At 42.9% G+C, this 25,193-nt stretch overlaps 1 pseudogene; it reads right to left on the reverse strand.

The window, feature by feature from the left end:
* Positions 1 to 250: 250 nt before the first annotated feature.
* Positions 251 to 21,758, reverse strand: LOC144463634 (uncharacterized; annotated as a pseudogene).
* Between the last annotated feature and the right edge of the window lie 3,435 nt (positions 21,759 to 25,193).

Consider the following 25,193-nt stretch of genomic DNA (forward strand, 5'->3'; position numbering starts at 1 on the left):
CACCTTGTATTTTAACGAACTCCTCCTACAGATTTTGTCCAATCAACTTCAGATTTGGTACAGATCATTCTGACACCATGCTGATCAAAAGTTATTAAAAGCTTTTCACTATGTCAAGGGGCGTGGCCGCTATGGTGCCGCCTTCGCCATCAAATACGTTTGGCTTTTTGATGGCTTCACTGGCCTCATATCCTCATGAAAATTGATACACAGGTCAAGAATGGTGAACCCCCACTGTGCTTCTACAGTATTATGCCCATGCTTTGACTAAGAGTCCATTTTGGTAGTTGTCCAAGAGAAAGGCCACTGTGTACAGTTGATTGATGCTGCCTGTGAGTGAAAGAGCGATTACTGTACTGAATATTTTGTGCTCCTTCACCCTTCGAATGAGCAGCTCAACATGCACTCTCAATCTTGCAGTAGACTGCGTCTCCCTGACCTCTGCCCCAGACAGTTGTTCTCTCTTTGACAGGAAGGCTGGTATGTAGACCCTGCAAGAGACACAGTCCTCCACAAGGAAACCCTTGTCCATCATGATGGCTGCTGTTGATTTGAGGAGAGAGACAATGCCAGACTGATTCAGGATCTCTTTGTCACTGATGAAGCCTTCATACAGAGATGACACGAAGGTTATTGCACCATAAGGGGCCATACCAATCAGACCTTTGAAGTTGCAGTGGGATTTGTAAGTAGTGAACACCTCACTCTGCAGCAGAAGAGAGTTTGGTGTTTGGCACCACAGCTCAGTGCAATCCAGCACCACTTGAGTATCCGAGTAGTTATGTAAAACATCTGGTAGGTGAGCCTTCACCGTCTCCTCAGATAGCCAAATGCCTGCGGCTCCAAGTACAGTATACAGAAAGTTAGCCCAAGTATTGATGATATGGCTCACAGTTGACTGGTGGATTTTGAAACTGTGGGCCAAATCTTTTAGAACTGATCCAAATCAGACCCAAAGAAAGACATGTCATGAACAGGAAAAAACTCATCAATGGGTTGAGGGGCCTATAAAAGAAGAAAACACAGAACGGTATTGACTTTCGTTCGTTACTCATCACACAGACAGAACATAAATGGAGCGACGCCTGCAAGCTAGTTCAGACAGTCAACTCGAGCTGCACTGATTCATACACACACGTCATATGTCACTCCCCATATGTCATCTACAAACACACCCTCCAAATTATTTAGGCTGCAAAATCTTCCCAGCTCTCCCTTTGCATTGTCTATGCTGCTGCCCTGCATCAGTGCTGCCGCTCACTATTTCAGCTTAGATCGCAGAATCTGCCATCATTGCTCATGCGATTGCTGTCTTACCTCCTGTTCCTCTTGACTGCCATGTCTCTCGCTGTTTCCAGATCCATCTGGCCTTAACCACGAGGAGCTCTTCATATACCTCCTCAACCATTAAAGCCCTGCCGATGCCCAAGAGTTACCTGCGGGTGACGGTACCTCAAACAGCACTCCTCCTAAGAGCAGAGCGGCAGGCAAGAGTCGCACCACTTCCCAGCCGGCTCCTCCCAGACTTGCTGTCAATGTCCCGGCAAAAAGATCGAAGAGGTCAGATCCCAGTTTGTCCACTGATGCACCCATCCTGTCTTCTCTCCTCGAAGTTAAATCCGCACTCATGAATGCACGATTACATTCCTTGGAACAAAACGCAAACTCATCTACCTGCAACATAAACAACATCGGTCTATCCACGTCAACTTTCGACATAAGCCAGGCTGCCCCACTTCCCTGTGACGTCACACCCCACAGGACCCTGGATACTGCAGTCCCAGCTCCAGCCATCGGTTTTGGGTTCCTGTCTCCAGCAGCAGCAATTCCAGATTCCCTCAGGAACCAAATTCTAAGCAAGTATCCTGTTCTCTTATTCAACAAGTATCTAAATAATAATATATAATATTAAAATAAATACATTATAATATATAGAATTTAAAAAAAAACCCTAATTGATGCTTTGTTTATTACCTGATCACTGGATTACTTCAAGGATTCCTAGCAGGCCTATGCGGCTCCCCAAAAGTACCCATGTCTGTAAAAACTGCCCTCAAGGAGCCAGCAGTAGTAGAAAGTTCCTGTCAGAAGAAGTTATAAAAGGTTACATGACAGGCCCATTGTCAAAATCCCCTTTCTCCATCTTCAGAATTAACCCTATAGGCACAGGAAATGTTCTCACAAAAAAAAAAGAGTCTCATCATTGATCTCTCAGCTCCTCACTATTCTTCCATTCAGAGTATTGATAGTTCATGCTGGATTATCTGCAACACTTGCAGACTCCCTTTTGTCCTGCATCTCTTAGATGATTTCTTAGTAGCTGACTTCCATCGTCCCCCACCAGCTCGCAGCATCTCCGCAGTCAAAGCCTTTTTCACGAATTAGGCGTACCTCTTTCAGAAGAGAAAACTGTGGGTCCTTCCACACGTTTAGAATTTCTCAGCATCACACTCGATAGTGTACTCATGCAAGCATCCCTGCCTCAAGAAAAAGCTGTCTCGCATCAGAGCTGCTATTAAATCCTGGTCTGCCGCTGCCATTATCTCTAAAAGAGATCTCTTATCTGTATTAGGCCACCTTAACTTTGCTATGCATATCATTCCTCACGGTTGCTCATTCATTTCACGCTTGCTAGCATTGGCTAATTCCATTCCAAATCTAAATGACAATGTAGTCTTAGATGAAGGTTGTCGCTCAGATATGTGATACTGGTCCTTGCCATGTGATGAATGGAATGGTATTTCCTTCTTCTATAATGAATTTGTGGAGTCTTCCGATTCCCTTCAGTATTTTACCAATGCTTCTGTTGGTTTTGGGGGATTCTACAATAATGAGTGGTTTGCAGATGTCTGGCCAGCTGAAATTCAGTCCCCTAACACTTCCAAATCCTCCGCACTTTGAGCTTTACCCCATTGTCATTGCTTGCTCACTATGGGGCAGCAGATGGTCACGGAAACAAATTATGATGTTTTGCGACAATGCTGCTACAGTGGAAATAATTAATAAGGGCCGCTCAAAAATACCAATCATAGTCTCATGCGATGTTTATCTTGGACATGCATTTTGAACAACTTCATTTTGCGGGCTACTTTATTCCTGGTCATGAAAATTGTGTAGCTGATGCTCTCTTCAAAGAGAGTTCAAAACCATGTGTCCTCAGGCCAAGCCCTCCAGCCTACCATGCCCTCCATTCACTCAAATAACTCTCAATTAAGCACCTCCAAATCCCTGCAGGATCCTCTGTACCCTGCCTCCAAATACATTAGACTTGGTCTAGCCAAAAGCACAATTAAAGCATATGATTCAGCTTGGTGTTTCTTCTCTTTCTTTTGCGCCAGCCTCCTCTTTAGTCCTTTACCAGTAAATATCTCTGTAGTCCGTGCATTTATTAAATTTTCATTTGAGTCCCGCAATCTTCAAATGCAAAGTATTAAAGCCATGCTAGCAGGGATTCAATTCCATATTCCATGCCAGGACCCAGGATCCCAGAGCCTTCTCGGAAATCCCTCTATTCAGCTGCTCCTCAACGGCCTGAGAAAGGCACGTCCTCCAGGCAACGATAAAAGACTGCCTCTCACTACACCTTTCACTAGTGCATAAGTTGGTGTCAAGGTTAAGGCTAGGCTGTTTCACACCTTATATTGATATAACGTGGGAAGCAGTTCTTCTCATGGCTTCTATGGGTTTCTCAGGTGCGGTGAATACACAACCAGATCTCTGTCTTTTAATCCACAGTACGATCTTACATTCTCTGATTTAACCATAGTAGAACACCTGTACTCAATATACCTGAAACACTCAAAGTATGATAGATCTTGCCATGGTACTTAATTGTTATTGCCAAAACTAATATTACTTTCTGTCCTTTATCTTCCGTGATGAAATTCCTGCGTTATTGCTCGCTGACCCATCATTTGGCACCATGGTTCCTCATTGAGGGTTGCAAACCATTAGCAACATCCTGGTTCACCTCAAACCTCAGGCCTACCTCCTGATCACTACTCATCTCACTCTCTGAGAATTGGTGTGGCTACAACTGCAGCTCTCTATCTCCTTTTAATTCTATTTTGCATTTCAGGTGGTTTGCTGGGTTAGAAGGTTATTCAATTCAATTTTATCCATCTTAGCATCTGTCAATGTGCTTAGGCAAACTGCTGCTCACCAGATAGTACATTCCCCTTGTAGCCGAGGAGCTCACGGGGAATGGCCACACGGCGGCTGGTGCCTAGGCCTACACACAGCAGTTTCACTAGATAGTATATTCTCTCATAGCCGAGGAGTTCACAGGGAATGGCCACACGGTGGCTGGTGCCTTGGCCCACACATAGAAAATCCTCATTAGCAGCACTAGGCTCCGAAGCCATGCAGTTTTGGGGGAAAAAGGTTTGATCATCACTTCCCAATATCTCATGTAAACATATTTGCGGGAAGTGATGAGGCCGGAGTCTAGACCCAACCCAGGCCAAACTCTAACTATGTTCTGCTATTGAAATAAACATTCAAATGTGAGTTAAATGTGAGTACAAACACATCCTCCAACTTTGGCGGTCTATTTAAGCTGCAAAATCTTCCCAGCTCTCCCTTTGCATTGTCTATGCTGCTGCTGCCCTGCATCAGTGCTGCCGCTCGCTCTTTCAGCCCCACCTCCACCCCAGCATCCACCTGCAGGCTCCGGCTAGGTGGGAAAAGGTTTGATAATCACTTCCCAGTATCTCATGTACAAATATCTGGGGGAAGTGATGAGGCTGGACTCTAACTATGTTCTGCTATTGAAATAAACATTTAAACGTGAGTTGTCTGACTGAACTGACATTACTATTTAGAATTTAAATAAATGAATTTGAAGAAAGAGTACATTTTACAATTCCAGTAATAACATATGATATATTCATTTTTTAAAGACCTAACTTAAACAGCTGTCAGACCTCATGCAGATTCTAACCACTGCAATATGTTGTATTGCAAACCAAAACAATGCTAAATTGTGACAATTATATTTCTCACTCCATAAGGACAAGAGAAGAATAAATTTACCGTTGCACCAGCAGTGTGAGGGACCTCATTTTTTCCGAGTGCTGTCTGTGCTCTTGTCACACATACCATCTTTTGTGTTGCTGGCTCTATTTGCCTCCAAAAGGCCATCAGGTGGGAATGACTCGCAAACCTGTGGGAAATATGTAAAAGTAATAATAATAATAATACATTTTATTTATAATGCACCTTACATTTAAAACATCTCAAAGTGCTACAGTTTAAAGGTAATAGATAAAAAAATCAGGACTAAGGGTAAAATCAAGATAATAAGAGGGGAGGAAAGGATAAAAAAATAGCAACTAGGTAAAATAAACAAAGATTAAATATCAAAAGCTCTCCTAAAAAGAAAGGTTTTAAGTCCCCTTTTAAAACTCTCTGTGGTCTGTCGTACCCCCAGGCTATCAGGGAGGGCATTCCACAGATGTGGGACAGCAGCACAGACAGCCCTATCACCTAAAAGTGTCCATGAGCTGTACAAAACTGCAGATGTAATTAAGGTCTCAAGGTCAATATTCTAGTTCCTTCATGCCACACACTGTGCTATACAACATGTATTCAAATAAACACAAGACGTTTGTGCTCTAATAAAAAAAAAAAAAAAAAAAGGGATCAGCACTCAGTGAATAATTCTCCTAAGCCCTACGATAAGCTATTATGGCAAGGCTTAACTATACAGACCCGTGAGCAGTGATAACTAACATGTCTTTGGGGTCATCGGGTGGGAACCTCCTTTCACCGGTGTTTCGTCTAGTTAGTCCCACGACACCTCCAGGAGGCTAGACAGTGATCTCTGGCGTCCCAGAGACACTCCCCTAATGCCAGGTCTCACTGCTCCCCACACTAACCGAACAACCTCCTTTACCTTACCTATACTACCACAGAGGAGGTAGACCCAGGGAAGGAAGCCTTGTTAGGCTATCACACTCCCCCGCCGGGTTAGGCTGTACAGTCTACCTCCCCAGGACGAGCCCTCACAACAATGACACCTCCAGGAGGCTGGACAGTGATCTCAGCCCAAACAGCACTGCCAACTTCAACCAAGCCCAGGCTCCGTTTATGCGAGCTCCAGGCAGAAGCAATGCTGATACTACCTTTACTAGCACATTCACCATACTCTATTTCACATGCTACATAGCATAACTACAATGTAAGCTAAAGTTAAAGGAGATAAATGAACTCACAGGATCAGCAAACACACTCACTTTGCAGCATGGTCTCAAACAAAATGGATTCAAATAGGCCACTCCCACACTTAAATAACCTTCCTCTTCCTGGATTTCCTTCTTACTTACACATGGCTTTCTCAGCCCAAACAGCACTGCCATCTTCAACCAAACCCAGGCTCCATACATGCGAGCTCCAGGCAGAAGCAATGCTGATACTAGCTTTCCTGTCACATTCACCATACTCTATTTCACACACTACATAGCATAACTACAATATAAGCTAAAGTTAAAGGAGCTAACTGGACTTACAGGATCAGCAAGCACACTCACCTTGCCGCATGGCCTCAAACAAAATGGATTCCAATAGGCCACTCCCACACTTAAATGCTTCCTCTTCCTGGATTTCTCCTGACAGGAAGTGGATCTCTCCACCTGATCTCAAGGAGTTATGTGCCCTGCTTAGTAGTTCCCCCTGCTGCCCCCCAGCTGACATTATTTCTTCTGTAATAGATAAACTGGCTGCATTTAATTGCTTCATCTGACATTTCCCTCACTGTCTTCCTCAAATTCTGTCCCCGCACTCCGAGTTCCCCCAGGAGTGAGACAGTTGATCTTGCTATGAATCCCCTACACCCCACTTCCACTGGACAAATCCTAGTCTTCCATCCTCGCTGTTCAGCTTCTGCTCCTAAGTCTGCATATCTAAGCTTTTTTCTTTCATAGGCTTCTTCCACTGAGTCTTCCCAAGGAACTGTCAGCTCAATGAAATAAACTATCTGTTGACTCACTGACCACAACACTAAGTCAGGCCTCTGCCTGGTACAGACTATTTCCTGAGGAACAACAAGCTTTCCCCCTAAATCTACTTGCATTTCCCAATCACAAGCACCTTCTAGGCGGCCACACCCTTGCCTCCTCACTAACTTATCCCTTCTGTATTTCTCTCCCTCACGGACAAACTGAATTACTAAGCCCCTATCCTTAACACCTTCTGAATTCACCTGTCTTCGTTTCCCTTCGATGCCTGCAGCTAAACATTTCAACACCTGATTATGTCGCCATGTATATCGGCCTTGTGACAAGCCAACTTTACAGCCTGACAAAATATGCTTTAAAGTTGCGGTACGTGAACACAATGGGCATGATGGGTCCTCATTTACCCACAGTTTTAGGTTCTGGGGGGTTGGTAACACATCGTATGTAGCCCCTACCAGGAATCTAATACGATTCTCCTCCATACTCCACAGGTCCCTCCAACTAAGCTTCCTCTTCTCTACACTTTCCCAATTCAACCACTGTCCCTGTTTAGCCTGGGCCACTACCTTTGCACCCCTTACTATCTCTTCCTGTCTGCGTATCTGTTCTACAACCAGCTTTCTTTTATCTTTGAGGCCTGCTGTATTCCATACCGGTTTACCTGAGCCAAGCCCCAGGCCTCCCCGGCCAAACTGAACATTACCTACAATCTCTGCATGTCTAAGAGCTGCCTCTGCCTCCTGAACTGCCGATCTTGGGTTCCACTTCCTCCCCTTGGTTGGATTTGGAACCACACTCCTAACTACCACGTCCTTACTCCCAGATAACAAGAGCTCTGTCCTGACCTTGGTACATTTAAATTCCTCTGTTAAACTAGATACTGGCAGCTGAAGTATCCCTTTTCCATACAATGCAACACTACTTAGGCACCTAGGAGCGCCCAACCACTTCCTAATGTAGGAGCTAACCGACCTTTCCATTCTCTCCACAACAGATATTGGAATTTCATAAACTGACAATGGCCACATTAACCTAGGATATAGCCCAAATTGCAAACACCACAACTTCAATTTTCCTGGAAGTTCTGATTTATCTATTCTATCCAATCCTTCAGCCACATCTTTTCTAAATTTCACCACCTGTTCCTTATCATTCAACTCTACATTGTACCACCTACCTAAGCTCTTTACTGACTTTTCCCTAATTGTTGGGATGTCCTCATCATCTATGACAAACTTCCTATCACTTAACTTCCCTCTACATATCGAGATGCTTCTAGATTTACTAGGCTTGATTTTCATGCTGGCCCACTTGAGGTTCTTATTTACCTTCTCTAGTAGCCTCTTTGTACATGGCATTGTTGTGGTCACCAGTGTCATGTCATCCATGTAAGCCCTAACTGGTGGAAGATGCAACCCATTCTGCCATCTCTCCCCACCTACCACCCACTTAGAAGCCCTGATGATTACTTCCATTGCCATAGTAAATGCTAATGGAGAAATTGTACACCCTGCCATGATGCCTATTTCTAGCCTCTGCCAACCTGTTGTGAAACCTGCTGTACTTAGACACAACCTAATATCCTGAAAATATGCTTTCACTAAGTTAACAACTACCTGTGGCACTCTGAAGTAGTCAAACGCACTCCAAATGAGGCTGTGCGGTACTGAACCAAACGCATTTGCAAGATCTAAAAATATTACATGTAGGTCCCTTTTGTTAATCTTCGCTGCCTGAATCTGGTGCCAGATCGTGCTAGTATGCTCTAAACACCCTGAAAAACCTGGTATTCCTGCCTTCTGCACCGTGGTATCTATTAAGCTATTCCTTTCTAAGTAGCTAGCTAGTCTCTGCGCTACTACACTAAAGAAAATCTTCCCCTCCACATTCAAGAGAGAAATCATCCGGAATTGGCTAAGGTCCACAGACTCCTTCTCCTTAGGAATGAGGACACCCCCTGCCCTACGCCATGCTCTTGGTATAATTTGTTTTTCCCAAACTATTCTTAGCTGTTTCCACAAAAATTTAAGGGTATCAGGCGCACTTTTATAAACCCGGTAGGGGACTCCATTAGGCCCTGGGGCCGAAGAAGCCTTTGCACGCCTGACCACCTCCTGAACTTCCTTCCACCTAGGTGGCCTGACATCCATCTCATGCTCTATCCCTCCTAATGGAGGGATATCAGGTGGGAAACCTACTATCCTATTCTTCTCCAAATCTGAATACGTGTTTCTCAAATATTCTTCAACCTCTAACCTTTCTGCTTTAAGCTGCCCTCCCTTTTCCTGGCTGAACAATCCTTTAACAAACTTAAAAGGGTCCCTGAAAAAACCTGTCCTAGCATATTCCTTCTTCCTCCTCTTTTTCCTGAGATGCTCCGCCCTTCTAAGAACTGCTAGCCTGCTTCTCAACTCCTCTTGCAACACCTTAATTCCCTCCCTTTCTTCTTCTGTAGCCTTTTTCCACTGCTTTCTTAACTGTCTCCTTTCCTTGACTAACTTCTCTATTTCTCTCTGCCGCCTAGACTTACCTGACTGTACCCTCTCACTCCTCTTTCTCTCATGCACCCCAAACCTCTCTACACCATATGAATACATTATATCTCCCATCTTTTCTAACCTTTGTATTGCATTTCCTCTAAGCCTACTCAAGATTACTGACAAGTCTCTATTAACTATCTCCCATTCTTTACTGTCATTTGCTCTAGGCCATCTAACTCTAACCTTTTGCTCCATAGTTCTTTCTCTGGCTAGCATACTGGCCTCAGTGTCACCTGCATCCTCTCTTACTACCCCCTCCTCCTCAGTGGCAGCGTTACTGATATCCTGTGAACTGTGGTTTTCTACCTGCCGCTGGACTTCATCCGACTGACTCGACTGACTTCTTAGGAAGTACTGATCAATGCGGCTACTCTGCCCTTTCTTTGCCACACACTTCTTCTTTCCCTGATGAGTTCTGAGGCCTTTCACTGATGTTACTTTCTGCCAGCCGCAAGGACAAACCTGAAGCATCTTGTTCTCAACTATGCTACTTTTGCCCTCTACAGATGCGCTCACCTTGCCCTGAGTGCTGCTAATTCTAGCACTGGTGGATAGGTCCGTGCCCCTATCCTTCACTGAGTCACCGGTCCAAGTCATAGTCGTGTCCTTTCCAATGTCTGTTACCGTGTAATCCACCTTTGAGTCATCTTCCACCCCTGCTCTCGCTGACTCTTGGGGTATTTTCCCTATGTTGGCTGTAATAAGGCTGCTAGGCTTCACCACTGCTACCATGGGTTGCTAACCCATGCCAGCACCGCTGGGGTCTTTTCCCTCCTGTCAGCTGTCTTTCCAAGCGGTCACATGGTCTTTCCCTTGTTGTCAGCTGCCCTATTCACAGCAGTCACTAGCTGGGCTAGTTCTGAATTCAAATAAACACAAGAAGTTTGTGCTCTAATAAAAAATAAAAATAAAAAAAAAGGGATCAGCACTCAGTGAATAATCCTCCTAAGTCCTACGATAAGCTATTATGGCAAGGCTTAACTATACAGACCCGTGAGCAGTGATAACTAACATGTCTTTGGGGTCATCGGGTGGGAACCTCCTTTCACCGGTGTTTCGTCTAGTTAGTCCCACGACACCTCCAGGAGGCTAGACAGTGATCTCTGGCGTCCCAGAGACACTCCCCTAATGCCAGGTCTCACTGCTCCCCACACTAACCGAACAACCTCCTTTACCTTACCTATACTACCACAGAGGAGGTAGACCCAGGGAAGGAAGCCTTGTTAGGCTATCACACTCCCCCGCCGGGTTAGGCTGTACAGTCTACCTCCCCAGGACGAGCCCTCACAACAATGACACCTCCAGGAGGCTGGACAGTGATCTCAGCCCAAACAGCACTGCCAACTTCAACCAAGCCCAGGCTCCGTTTATGCGAGCTCCAGGCAGAAGCAATGCTGATACTACCTTTACTAGCACATTCACCATACTCTATTTCACATGCTACATAGCATAACTACAATGTAAGCTAAAGTTAAAGGAGATAAATGAACTCACAGGATCAGCAAACACACTCACTTTGCAGCATGGTCTCAAACAAAATGGATTCAAATAGGCCACTCCCACACTTAAATAACCTTCCTCTTCCTGGATTTCCTTCTTACTTACACATGGCTTTCTCAGCCCAAACAGCACTGCCATACAGATAATTAATTAAATTCAGAGTATAATAGGATATAGAACAAAATGTAAAAAATTCAGTTGTTTACACATATACATATACATCCAGGAAATATACTGTAGGTCATTCTTTAAATCTGCACAAGGTTGAATTTACACAGCATCAACAAAATGGTGATGATAATATGGAGAACATCTTCACATAAAAAGCTGGACATCTGGGACACATTGTCCATCAACTGTGACAGTGTTTGTGCAAGAAGTCTTGTCATTGTAGTCCCTCAATCTTAATGTTATTACAGGAATTGTAAAATTAACTTTAAAAAAAAAAAAAATAATTCTAATTCGTAATGTCAGTTATCGTCTGAGTAACAATGGTAAATGAAATGTACTGGATTTCATTCTGCTAACTTTCTGTATATTGTACTTGGAGCTGTAGGCATTTGGCTGTCTGAGGAGACCATGAAGGCCCACCTACCAGATGCTTCTCAGAACTACTCTGATACTCAAGTAGTGCTGCTGTACCAAACTCTCTTCTACTCTAGAGTGAGGTGTTCTCTACCTGCAAATCCCACAGCACCTTTAAATAGCTGACTGGTATGCCCCCTCATGGCACAATAGCCTTTCTGATTATTTATTGCATAATGATAGCATCACAGCTATAATTTATATCACTATGACAACATATTATGACAGTACATAAAACATTTCAAGAGAGTAAATGCAAAATTGCCTATTTAATGCCAATGTTTCCAGAATAAACACTTTCATATAAATCTAGCAAACACTGCTGAAATTTTAGCTTACCTTGTATATTTTTTTTTTTTTAAATTTATTTAACCTTTATTTAACCAGGTTTGTCCCATTGAGATCAAAGATCTCTTTTACAAGAGAGACCTGGCAAAGAATGGCAGCACATATAGTTTCAACACATTGTCACATTAAACATAGACATAAAAGATACAAATAACAAACACTTGAATTTATACAATCAGGTCGAGATCAAATAAAACATTTGCACTCATTAAGCCTGGACACAATGGGATTTATCATGGACTTAAATACATTCAGAGATACCAAGCTTTGGAGTTTGAGCTCTGACTGCAAATTGTTCCATGAAGTTGGAGCAGAAAACCTAAAAGCCTTCTTCCCCAATTCTGTTCTGACCTTAGGAACAGTAAAATGTAAAAAGTCCTGAGAACAGAGACTGTGGGCTCTATTATTCAGGATTAAAAGGGATGATAAATAAGATGGAATCATCTCAAGAATGGCCTTGTAAATCAAGACATACCAATGGCTGAGCTGGCACGCATATAAAGATGGCCAATTTACTTTAGTGTATAAGACACAATGATGTGTTAGAGCACCACGGTTTGTGATAAACCTCAGAGCGCCATGATACACACTATCCAGCACATGGAGGCAGTGAGCGGAGGCATTCATATATAACACATCACCATAATCAATAATCGGAAGAAAGGTTGACTCCACCAGTTTCAGTTTCACCCCAAAAGAAAAGCAAGACTTTTTTTCAGAAAAAAAATCCAAGTAAAAGCTTCAGCTTCTTAGCAGTATACAGAATATGTGCCTTAAAAGACAAGTGGTCATCAATCAAGAACCCCAGATATTTAAAAGTAGATACAAGTTCAATTTGTTGACCATTACTGGTGACGATGACAGACCGATTTGACCTTGCTGATTTTGAATTTGTGAAAAACATAAATTTGGTTTTATCAGCATTTAGAACAAGTTGCAGCTGACAGAGCTGTTCTTGCACTCTATTAAACGCATTCTGCAAATATGAAAATGCTTCTGTAGGCGTGGGTGCAAAGCAATATATGACTGTGTCATCAGCATAAAAATGAAAGGCTGCATTTGGAATATTCACCCCAATATTATATATATATATATATATATACAATGTAAATAACAAACGGCCAAGTACTAAACCTTGTGGCACCCCTTTGTGGACTAAAAGAACCTCAGATGAAACACCTTCTAACTGGACAGCTTGAGTTCTGTCTTTAAGATAGTTTGCAATCCATCCAACTGCATGTACAGAAAACCCAACTGCTGTAAGACGTTCAGTCAAAATGTCATGGTCCACAGTATCAAAGGCCTTAGAAAAGTCTATAAAGAGAAAAAGACAGCACTGTTTTTTTTTATCTAAGGCTTCTGTTATATCATTTATAACCTTCAAGGCTGCAGTAGCAGTTTTTTTGGGGGGGAGTTTTTCCTTATCCGCTGTGAGGGTCCAAAGGACAGAGGGATGTCATGTGCTGTAAAACCCTGTGAGGCAAATTGTGATTTGTGATATTGGTTGGTTGGTTGATTGGTTGATTGACTGATTGATTGATTGAGTAGTAGTACTGTTTTTTGCAAAATCCTGACTGGGAAATCGATAGAATAGAAGTAGTAGTCAGGTATTCTTTTACTGACAAGGAATTCAAGTACCTTAGCTAGAACAGACAGTTTAGAAATAGGCCTATAATTATTTAAGATAGTTGGATCTCCTCCTTCCAAGAGGGGGATAACAGAGATCCTGTAGATCCTTATGTCATCATCTGAGGCAGCAAATCGCTCCAGCCCAAACTTGTTGCTGAGAGCCATTTCCTCCATTTGTTTACGTAGGCTTGCGATTTCTGCTCGTAGAATTTCAGTTTGGTCCAGGGCGGGATCAAGTGCAGCAGGCTCAGTAGTGGAGCAGTAGTCGTGGTCTGGGTAATGTACATCCATGGGAGGGTCCTCAGTTTGGATTATTTCTATATCTGTGTCTGGTCACTCTGTTCTTTTCCAAACTCCAGGCCGTGGGGCAGGCAGAGTAAAGTTGTTCCACTGAAAAAGTAATGGGACAGCTCCATTTTTCAGACATTGGCGTCCGGCTGGAGTTGAAAGCTCAATCAGGTCTGTACTTTGAAAATGTCGGCTGCAGACTCTGGTGTGATTTGTAATGGTGAAGCTGTCGCATCTTATTTGGACGGAGAAATGTGTGGAAACTATTAACAGAATTAAACTTGGCTGAAGCTGTACACAGCGGCACACAACAGTGGTGTCCTGATGTGCTGTCCTCCCTTCTTTGAAAAGACAGTTTACCTTGTTTTGGGGTCATGACACAAGTTAAACATCGACACTTAAGCTACAATATGAGGAGCATTCCTATATTAGCAAAGGGCTCTACGCTTGGTGGAAGTTGTCAGGCAGCCTCATGTTTTACTGGAAAACACATCATGAGCTGTCGTGCATAGAGTCTATTTACACAGGTGAACGGCTGCAGAAGGTGGCGGTAATGCACCTAAGCCAACCACCATAAAATGAAGAAGAAGAAGGTGAACGGCTGTTGATCGTCAGCCACATGGTCTGCCACACAAATGTCTGCCCAACAGCCTACAAGTGGCCTAACCGAAGCAGCGGCATTACTTCAGAATATATTGGCATCAATCCATTAGAGCAGACCATTCAGTAGTATGTGTGAGTGTTTCAGTAGTGTTTGTAAGAGTGTTTCAGTAGTGTATGTAAGAGCATTTCAGTAGTGTGTGTGAGAGCGTTTCAGTGGTGTATATAAGAGTGTTTTAGTAGTGTGTGAGAGCGTTTCAGTAGTGTGTGTGAGTGTTTCAGTAGTGTGAATGTTTCAGTAGTGTATGTAAGAGAGTTTCAGTAGTCTGTGTGAGTGTTTCAATAGTGTATGTAAGAGCATTTCAGTTGTTTGTGTGAGTGTTTCAGTAGTGTATGTAAGAGCATTTTACTTGTATGTACAGTACAGGCCAAAAGTTTGGACACACCTTCTCATTCAATGCGTTTTCTTTATTTTCATGACTATTTACATTGTAGATTCTCACTGAAGGCATCAAAACTATGAATGAACACGTGGAGTTATGTACTTAACAAAAAAAGGTGAAATAACTGAAAACATGTTTTATATTCTAGTTTCTTCAAAATGGCCACCCTTTGCTCTGATTACTGCTTTGCACACTCTTGGCATTCTCTCGATGAGCTTCAAGAGGTAGTCACCTGAAATGGTTTTCCAACAGTCTTGAAGGAGTTCCCAGAGGTGTTTAGCACTTGTTGGCCCCTTTGCCTTCACTCTGCGGTCCAGCTCACCCCAAACCATCTCGATTAGGTTCAGGTCCGGTGACTGTGGAGGCCAGGTCATCTGCCGCAGCACTCCATCACTCTCCTTCTTGGTCAAATAGCCCTTACACAGCCTGGAGGTGTGTTTGGGGTCATTGTCCTGTTGAAAAATAAATGATCGTCCAACTAAACGCAAACCGGATGGGATGGCATGTCGCTGCAGGATGCTGTGGTAGCCATGCTGGTTCAGTGTGCCTTCAATTTTGAATAAATCCCCAACAGTGTCACCAGCAAAACACCCCCACACCATCACACCTCCTCCTCCATGCTTCACAGTGGGAACCAGGCATGTGGAATCCATCCATTCACCCTTTCTGCGTCTCACAAAGACACGGCGGTTGGAACCAAAGATCTCAAATTTGGACTCATCAGACCAAAGCACAGATTTCCACTGGTCTAATGTCCATTCCTTGTGTTTCTTGGCCCAAACAAATCTCTTCTGCTTGTTGCAGTCTCCTCTTAACAGTTGTTCTAGAGATGGGTCTGCTGCTAGAACTCTGTGTGGCATTCATCTGGTCTCTGATCTGAGCTGCTGTTAACTTGCGATTTCTGAGGCTGGTGACTCGGATGAACTTATCCTCAGAAGCAGAGGTGACTCTTGGTCTTCCTTTCCTGGGTCGGTCCTCATGTGTGCCAGTTTCGTTGTAGCGCTTGATGGTTTTTGCGACTCCACTTGGGGACACATTTAAAGTTTTTGCAATTTTCCGGACTGACTGACCTTCATTTCTTAAAGTAATGATGGCCACTCGTTTTTCTTTAGTTAGCTGATTGGTTCTTGCCATTATATGAATTTTAACAGTTGTCCAATAGGGCTGTCGGCTGTGTATTAACCTGACTTCTGCACAACACAACTGATGGTCCCGACCCCATTGATAAAGCAAGAAATTCCACTAATTAACCCTGATAAGGCACACCTGTGAAGTGGAAACCATTTCAGGTGACTACCTCTTGAAGCTCATCGAGAGAATGCCAAGAGTGTGCAAAGCAGTAATCAGAGCAAAGGGTGGCTATTTTGAAGAAACTAGAATATAAAACATGTTTTCAGTTATTTCACCTTTTTTTGTTAAGTACATAACTCCACGTGTTCATTCATAGTTTTGATGCCTTCAGTGAGAATCTACAATGTAAACAGTCATGAAAATAAAGAAAACGCATTGAATGAGAAGGTGTGTCCAAACTTTTGGCCTGTACTCTATGAGAGCATTTCAGTTGTTTGTGTGAGACCATTTCAGTCGTGTATGTAAAACCATTTCACTAGTATGTGTGAGAACATTTCAGTAGTGTATGTGAACAAATACTTTTTCAGTTGTTTGTGTGAGAGTGTTTCAGTAGTGTATGTAAGAGCATTTCACATGTGTGTGTGAGAGGTAATTCTGAATAATGTCCCTGGCAGCACCTCATAGAAGGCCATCCCACGGATCAAACTAACTAGAGCTGTGACATCATGGAAGCATTAGGGGCTTTTTTGTGTTAGTTTTAGTTATTGTCTGTGCAAGTCATCTGTTTGAACTTCTGCCCTCAGGCAGGCGTTACCGGACTGTTACCCGACAAACGTGAACCCATACCTAACAACACATACACCTCATAAACACAAAGTGCAATAAATGAACCTGTGCAATATAACTGTAAATGTGAATCTATCTATGTTGGCACTTTTTGTATGACTGAGTGACTATGTATGTGTGTTTTTGTTTGTTTTTTACTATTTATTACTTTTAAATGAGCTCCGTTCTCTGCCTTGGGTTTTGAATTTCGTTGTATTCTATACAATGACAATAAAGGAATCTATCTATCTATCTATCTATCTATCTATCTAAGTTTCCCCCTTTGTGTTTAATTTGGTCTGATCAGCCATTATAGGTGTCACCCCAGTGTCTCATTCTGTTAGGTCTGTTTGTCGAGTTAATGTCTAGTTTTATAAGCCTTATTTTTCAGTTTAGTTATGTTTTGTTCACCTTTTTTAAAGCCCTGATGACTCTAACTCTGTTATCTTTAGTCATTTGCTTTTTAAAAATTATTTTTAAGAAAAATAGACCCATCTTAAAGCAACTTGAAACCTGTGTTCTTTGTGCTTTGACTGATTGGTCCACGACATGCATACTAATTGCTTTGTGACCTTAACCGAACCTGAATGTTCACAAGAGCTTAGTAAATTAAGGTTGATAATTGTCATTTCCTTTTAATCTTCCCAAGTCCAAGTGAATGAATGAACCAACACTGGCCAGATATTGCTTATCCGGACATTTATACATATACAGTTCAATCACCATGTATCATTAGACTAAGGGCTCTAGTTTCCCGGCGCAGCGCAGGGTGGCGCAGGGTGGCGAACCCCCAACCTGATTTGATTAACAAAACTAATGAGTTCACATCACTCTCAGCCAACCACAAACAGCCACAGCATCAGATAGGGAGTATATATTCAGCATCTGTCATCTTAGAAAAGCCAAAAGAAAAGAAACAGAGTGAGACTGCGAGAGAGAAAGAGAGAGAGCACGTGCGCACGAGACAAACGCAACATTGATTTACAATTGTGGTGACCTCCTCCCAGGCTACCTTTGCATCATCAGCCCGTGGAGGTCTGCTCGCAGTTCCATATATTTGGACACTGTGAGCTTGGACCTCCCGGACCAAAACATCAGTTTCCTCCTGGGAGAAGTTTGGCCGTCTGACGCTGCTGCTCTCTTCTGCCATGGCGAATTGAGTAAACTCTCATTACGCCTTCGCGCGGCGCATTTAAGGGCGAGGAGAGGGGCTCATTTGATTGGTGTGATGTGTGTAAAACCCACTCCACTCCTTCTCTCCTCCCTCTTTCCGACTTGCGCAGGTAGGAGGGTCGGAGGTGGGACAGACGAGTAGCTGCACCAGCGCGCACAGTGTGCCAAACTTGCAAAATCCACCTGGCCACACCCAGTTGGCGAAGCGCAGGTGCACTGCACCCCTGCTTCGCCCGGACTGTGAAACTAGAGCCCTAAGTGTTATCTGTAAGTAAACAACCTGTAAACAGCCACCCATTTGATCAAGGCTGAGATTTCAAATGACAGTCTGGTACTGCTGTATTGTGGCTTTACTGCATCAGCCTTTAACTACCATTAGCTGTCCATCAGTAATAACTGTCACCTGCATCATTCAGCCATTTACCACACTAACAGTGAATATTCATGTGTCTTATGTGCCATAAATCTGTGTGAAAGACTTGGTTAACCCAACAGCTTTTTGGAATTTCTGTCCCTATATGACAGCGTGATTCTCTTCCCCAAAAGGGGACAATCCATTGGTGATAAAGCAAAGCCAGCCCAGTCTACAGCTTGGAGCCAAAGCCCTTCTAAGTTATACCTTTTTTAGGACGTGGCAGGGGAACAAATTGGATATCAGCGTTTTTGGAATTATTGTTGGCGCAAAGACATGTTTCAGCTTCCTCTGTGAACACTGTGGTCAACTACACAGGACACGGCAGAGTCCTGCACTGGGTCGGGTACCCGGCGGGTAACCTGTGAAACGCTATGTAATGGGTGTAGCGTCTTCCACTGAATCAATGGCCACCCTCAAACTGATGGTTCATGAATAGTTTATTTACCACCGTTCTGGTTTCCTTTTCTCCACGAACACACCGTAAGAGCTAAATGAACAAACAACAAACCTTAACATATTTCCATACTGCAATTAATAATAGACAAGCCACATAACTAGGGTTGGGATCCAGATCCGGTTCTTTTTTGGAACCGGGTCCAATGTTCCGGTTCCAGAACTGGTTCCATCACATTTGGCGTAACATTCCTGCAAACGGTTCCTAGATTGTAAAAAAAAAAAAAAAAAGGTCATGTGCATTTCCATTAGAGTGCGGCACAGGCCGCATATTTCTGTCCGAACCCGACCGAGCCCGAACTGGGGTCCGTTTCACAAAGCAAGTTTAGTGAAAACTCAGAGTCTGTTAACCCTGAAATGAGGGAAACTCTGAGTTTTCCGTTTCAAAAAGGGAGGTAACTCAAACCAGAGAAAGAGGGGTAACTCTAGCCTGTTTCAGAGAGAGAGGTAACTTTAGCTCTCGGTCAGTTACCGTAGAAACAGACTCTATGAACCTAACCTGGTCGGCACCAGGTTTTTCTCAATGAACCTCGAGTTTCTCTCTGTCTCCGCCCTCTTTCAGAGCCATACACTCCATTTTATTTCCTCATTCATTCAGTCAGTCAGCAGCCGAGTTTTGGCGTAGCCTAGTTCTGCCGTCTGTCATTTAAAAAAAATCATTAAAAAAACAAACATGACATGTCCTTTTGATAATGATCCCGTGGATGAAGGTGCGGCATTACTGCGCAGAGAATTAAATATTCGTCGGGAGATGGTTATCAGACCACGCATAGATGTTCTAGCATTTCCAGACAATTATCTTTTTGAGCGTTACCGTTTCACATCACAGTCCATCATCTACATACACAACCTAATCTGTCCTTACATTTGCAACATTACCAATGATAGTCATGCTCTCACACCCCAGCAGATATTGTGTGTTGCGCTGTGTTTCTTTGCAAATGGAAGTTTTTTGTACAATGTCGGAGATGCAGAGCACTTGAGTAAGGCAACTTTATGCAGGGCAGTCAGAAAAGTGTGCCTCGCCCTGAAACGGCTTTTACCCATCTTTGTCATTTTCCCTGGACTTAAACCTGTCAGAGCCATCAAGGAGGAGTTCCACAGGATTGCAGGTGAATGATGTAGAGATCTGTTAAATTAATTTAAATTATATTCTGTTAATGACATTGTGCTGCAACCTCAGACTGGGATTATGAATTTTAATTTCTTTTAGGATTTCCCAGTGTGATTGGCTGCATAGATGGCACACACATTCCCATTACGGCTCCCTCACATAATGAAGCCGATTATGTGAATAGGAAGTCCATTCACAGCATAAATGTGCAGGTACGTGTAGAGTGACTACGGTTTCAAAATGTTAAAGCCTGCATCATAGTTCAACTAACATCTGTCATTCTCTGCACTCAAGATCATATGTGATGCTGCATACATCATTTCCAATGTGGAGGCCAAGACTCGAGGATATATTGCGAGTCTAAACAGACTGCAACATGGTAAGCAGCCTAAAGATTTGCACAATATAATTCACTTGTCTCCCTCCTTTAATGCACTCAAATGTATCCACTATACATTACAGGAGAGTTTGATGGCCTTCTGCTGGGTGACAGGGGTTACCCATGCCAGCCTACGTTACTGACCCCTTACCCTGACCCAGGCCCCCAACAGAACTTCAACAGGGCTCACTGCAGGACGAGAGTCAAGGTGGAGATGACCATAGGCCTGCTGAAAGCCCGTTTCCAGTGCCTACGTCACCTCAGGGTGACCCCTGAGAGGGCCTGTGACATTATTGTAGCATGTGTTGTTCTCCATAATATTGCCACAATTAGAGGACAGCAACACCCTGCCCTACAAATTGAAGACCCTGATGATGACCCCATCCACCTGCCAGCTATCCAGGATGGCAGAGCAGTCAGAGACACCATATGCCATAATCACTTTAGAGTTTAAGTCACCATCATCACCACCACCACAGCAGTCAAATAAAGACATAATTCACATTTCATTTGGTCTTCTTTATTTCCTACAAATACAAAAGCTAGTTTAGTTAACATTCCAATAGTTAACATAATTAACATCACCTGTGACCATGCACCCACCTCTAACTTGTGCTCCAGTATTTCAATTTCCAGATCTGCCCTCCTAATCTGGTGGTCCAAGTATAGCATTTCTTTATCAGTTTTCTGTATTTTTTTCAGCAGGTGAATTTTGTAAGCTTCTTTGACGGGTAACTGGGAATACATAAGGAGGGCATTAAATTATACAGTTGCACATGAATTCCACAGAATGAACCTCTGGTGTTTACTGAACATCTCACTGTGTCAATCTGTGCAGTGGAAGTTGAGGGACCCTCCTGCTGCTGCCCAGCCATGCTCTATTAAAAAGGATGAGAATGTGTTAATACTTCAGTGTACGCTAAATGTCACACTCTATATTTCACTAGAATGGTAAGAAATGTGAATGGGAAGAGAACTATCAGTAACATATCAAGATGTTACCTCTGTAGGCCTTTCTGGATCCCCCTCTGTAAAGGCAGCAGACACAGTTTCCTCATCCTCTTCATCCTAGATGAGTGATATGTTTCAGTATACTTAAACTACCATTTGGCAACATCTTTGGAGTATTGCCTACTTACATTTACAAGGTCTGTTGTGGCATGAGGGGGCTCCACCAGGCAGATAGCAACATCAGAATCTGTTGGGACAAAAGAAAAAAAAAGACATGAAAGGGAAATAAATATTTGTATGAATGGGCTCAAAAAAAGATATATAGGCCTAGGCATATTACATTTTACAAAGGCACTTGTGTCTTGGGTGGTGGGCTCAGAGGATGAGCTCCCTCCAGGGATTCCCTCAGCCACTGGCCTTCCTACATTCTGGCTTAGGGCCAGCTCCTCTGCCTCCGTTAGAGGTGGCGGTGCTGGGCCACCACCCATTTTACAGGCATCTGCCTTCTTTATGTTGGCTGAGTAGAAGTCTGTGTTAGTTTAAATAGGCTTAATTATTTAACAGAACATGATATAGATGAGAAGACATTTATGTGTGTGAAAACAGCATTATGTTGGGGATAAAACAACTGCACAGTCAAACAGCCACTTAATATTTACTTTACGATGTACAGCATGATCAAAATGAGGTACCCCATGAGATTATGCCGAGGTCTTACCTGTTTGAACACTGTTTTTATACTTCATCCTAAACTGCTGCCAAGTGCGCTTCTCCCCCGTGGGATTGCACCTAAATGAAATAAATTAATAAACTACCATTCAAGCAGTTTTCCCCTGTAATATTATTGTGATTGCAAAGGTCTACATTTAAACTTAATCATTGACCCGAGCAGCAATGTTCTCCCACGCCGTCTCCCTCTCTTTTGCAGCTGCAGCGGTGTTGCACTTCCTTCTGAAAACGTGTTCAAACTCGCTGTATGAGCGCATTAAGATCTCTAATTCTAGTGGGGTGAAAAACGCTGCCCTTCTCTTCCCCGTTGCCATGGTGACTCGTCAAATCGGGGCTCCATTGATGCTGGCTTTTTATAGATGTGGTGCACGTGCTTAACTCCAGGTGAAACTACTCCGAGTTGATTAAACTGATTCAAATCAGCTGTTCTGGAACTGGAAACTCAGAGTTTCCTATCTCAGAGTAGATCAACTCAGAGTTCAGGATTAGACTCAGAGTTTGTTGAACCTGCTTTGTGAAACGGACCCCTTATTTAATCACTAAAGCACTGAGTTTGTGTCACACAGTTGTCATGGTTACAGGCTATTTAACAGGCCGGGCGTGTGCCATGGGTGCTCAGCGGAGAGGGAGACCTCCGTGTTGGAGACGGGAGTGGGCGGCGGGAGTGGGCGGCGGGAGTGGGCGGCGGGAGGTCCGACGCTTCCAGCGAGGGGAGAGGGAGAAATATAACAAAATAAGATAAAATAGGAGACACCTGTCTCCCTCTTTTATTTAATTTTCAGCGTTTAATCAAGGCGGAGGCGGGCGGCTGGAGGTCCGCTTCCAGCGAGGGGAGTGGTAGAAACAAACAGCCAATGTGTGCGTGTGTTCTGTTCAGGTGTTGTCATGTAAATAACAGTGCCCAAGCATGAATGCATGTAAGTATTTTTTTTACATTGCTGTGGTTAATTTGAGGTAATAGTATTACTGTAGAAATCAGAGAATCACTTTTTGTTGTTATATATTCTCAGGGAGATGATACAAGCTCTAAATCTGAAATACACACCACACACAAATGTGTATTTTCATCTAATTGTACTGTGCAACAGTTAGAATAAAGTTTTTGTATTTGTATGATTGCATTTGTGTTTATTATATACTTGTTTAAGTATAGCAAGTATAATGAATATAATGTAGGAATCGGTAAGAGGAATCGGTATCGTTAAAATCCTAATGAGTCCCAACCCTACATATAACTAATTATCTAAAATTATTTTTGGCACATTAACAAAGCATATGGAAGTATATTGGCATACAGTACAAGCAAAACACCCCGTCACAGTCATCAAGCATCAAATGCAGGTCACAATACTGTGCCTTTTGAGACGATCATACAATAAAACAATCCTACAATCAGATGTTACATACCTTGTTCCCATATCAGCAAAACGCTTGTGGTTTGAGACAAAGGGAGCGGAGCTCAAAAGAAAACCACAGGGAAAAAAGTTTGGTAATTAATGCCACCAGGTGTGTTGCCTCTAGCATCTGGTAAAAATAAGGAGTCAAGGGTAACACCAGCCTTCAAAATAAAAGCCCTTGACCATACCGGAAGAAAACGCAAAAAAATAAACAAACCTTCAAAATAAATGTTACAAATGTAATTCAATCAGCCCACTTAGTTTGAAATCTTCCCTTTTTTGGGTCCTTTACAATGGGTAAAAAAATATGTATATATGTAAATTCACAGGTAAAAATGAACTACTCGTGGGCAGGCAGCAGGTGAGAACTTAAATATGTTGGGGTTTTCTTCAGAATAAAACAAATGAAAAAGACATGCAGTATATGTGTAATATTTTGACATCTAAATCACTAATACCAAGCTGCAATTCCTTTTATTTTGAAAGTCAATGACACAAGTCGAACCTTTGACCCTGCTGTCACATGCGTCACAGACTTGGAGGACTCCTGTGAGGAAACTTCACAGCTCGAGGATGAGGTAGCAGCCTACATTGGGTTCAAAACACCCAAGGGGAATCCTTTTGAGGTTTTATAGTGGTGGAAGGAGCATGCTAAAATATTTTCTAACCTGGCAGTGATCGCGTCAAATGTTTTCGCCATCCTGGCATCGAGCACAGCTAGTGAAAGAGGCTTTTCCTCCACTGGATTTGTCATTCAAGAGCAGAGTACCCAGTTTACTATGAGTGATTGTAACCTGTGTGTGTTTAGTTATGGTTGTGGGTTGGGTCATGGGACTGTCATTAATGGGTGTGGGTGGGTGCAGCTTTGACTTAGACGTAATGACAGGTAACGGGTTATTTCTGATACTAATCTTTACAGGTCTGGGTGGGTAGTTTTCAAAAATGTAGTAATAAGCAAAAAGAGCTGCGCACTTAACATCAGTCCAAAAACTTCTTAATTTTGGTGCGGTAGTCAGAGATGAAAGTCAAAAAGCGGAAAAGGACTCGCACACAGAAAACAAATGTAGACTGAGAGTCTTAATGAAAGATCATTTTACTGGGGATCTTCATAGACAAATTCAAAAATGGCCATGTGCAGGACTCTGGGACGTGGGATAGTTTTCCCCCCAAATAGAACAAGGAGCATGGTGATGGGAGCCTTCTTTGGATGACATTGCCAGTCTAATGTTAAACGGTGCTGGGTTAGGAAAAAGGATGGTTAGTTTGCATGCAAAACCCCACGTCCATATGAAGCATACTAATATTAAGTTAGTGGTGTTATGAAGCTAGCCACCCAGTAGCCTGACTAAAAAGAGAACACAACATCACACTCATTGAATTAAATTAAACCAAATCAAATACACAAGTTAGGCAGATCTGTGCTTAGCCGTGTACAGTTATATTATGCTATGCCCAGTTAACATTACCAGACCACAGACAAAGAGGAGAGCTGTTTTGGCGTGCTGTTTGTGCAGGTCAGAGGAAACCGGTGTAGGTACGAGATTGGCTCAGCCTGCCAGAACAGCTCGGGGGCCTGCAACTGCCTGTGACGTCACACAATATGATTGTAAGATGGGGTGACGACATGGCACGTTGTGATTGGCTTTAGTTGGTCATTTCGCTGGTTTACTGTTTTCTTTTTTTTTTTTTTTTTTTTTTCAAACTTATTTTATAATGTGCATATAAAAAGTACATAGTAAGCATACTATTAATAACAATGAAAAGGGTAGTTTTTCTTTAACATTACAGAATAATGCT

The sequence above is a fragment of the Epinephelus lanceolatus genome, chromosome 6 (genome assembly GCF_041903045.1).
Source record: "Epinephelus lanceolatus isolate andai-2023 chromosome 6, ASM4190304v1, whole genome shotgun sequence".
Classification (NCBI taxonomy): Eukaryota; Metazoa; Chordata; class Actinopteri; order Perciformes; family Serranidae; genus Epinephelus; species Epinephelus lanceolatus.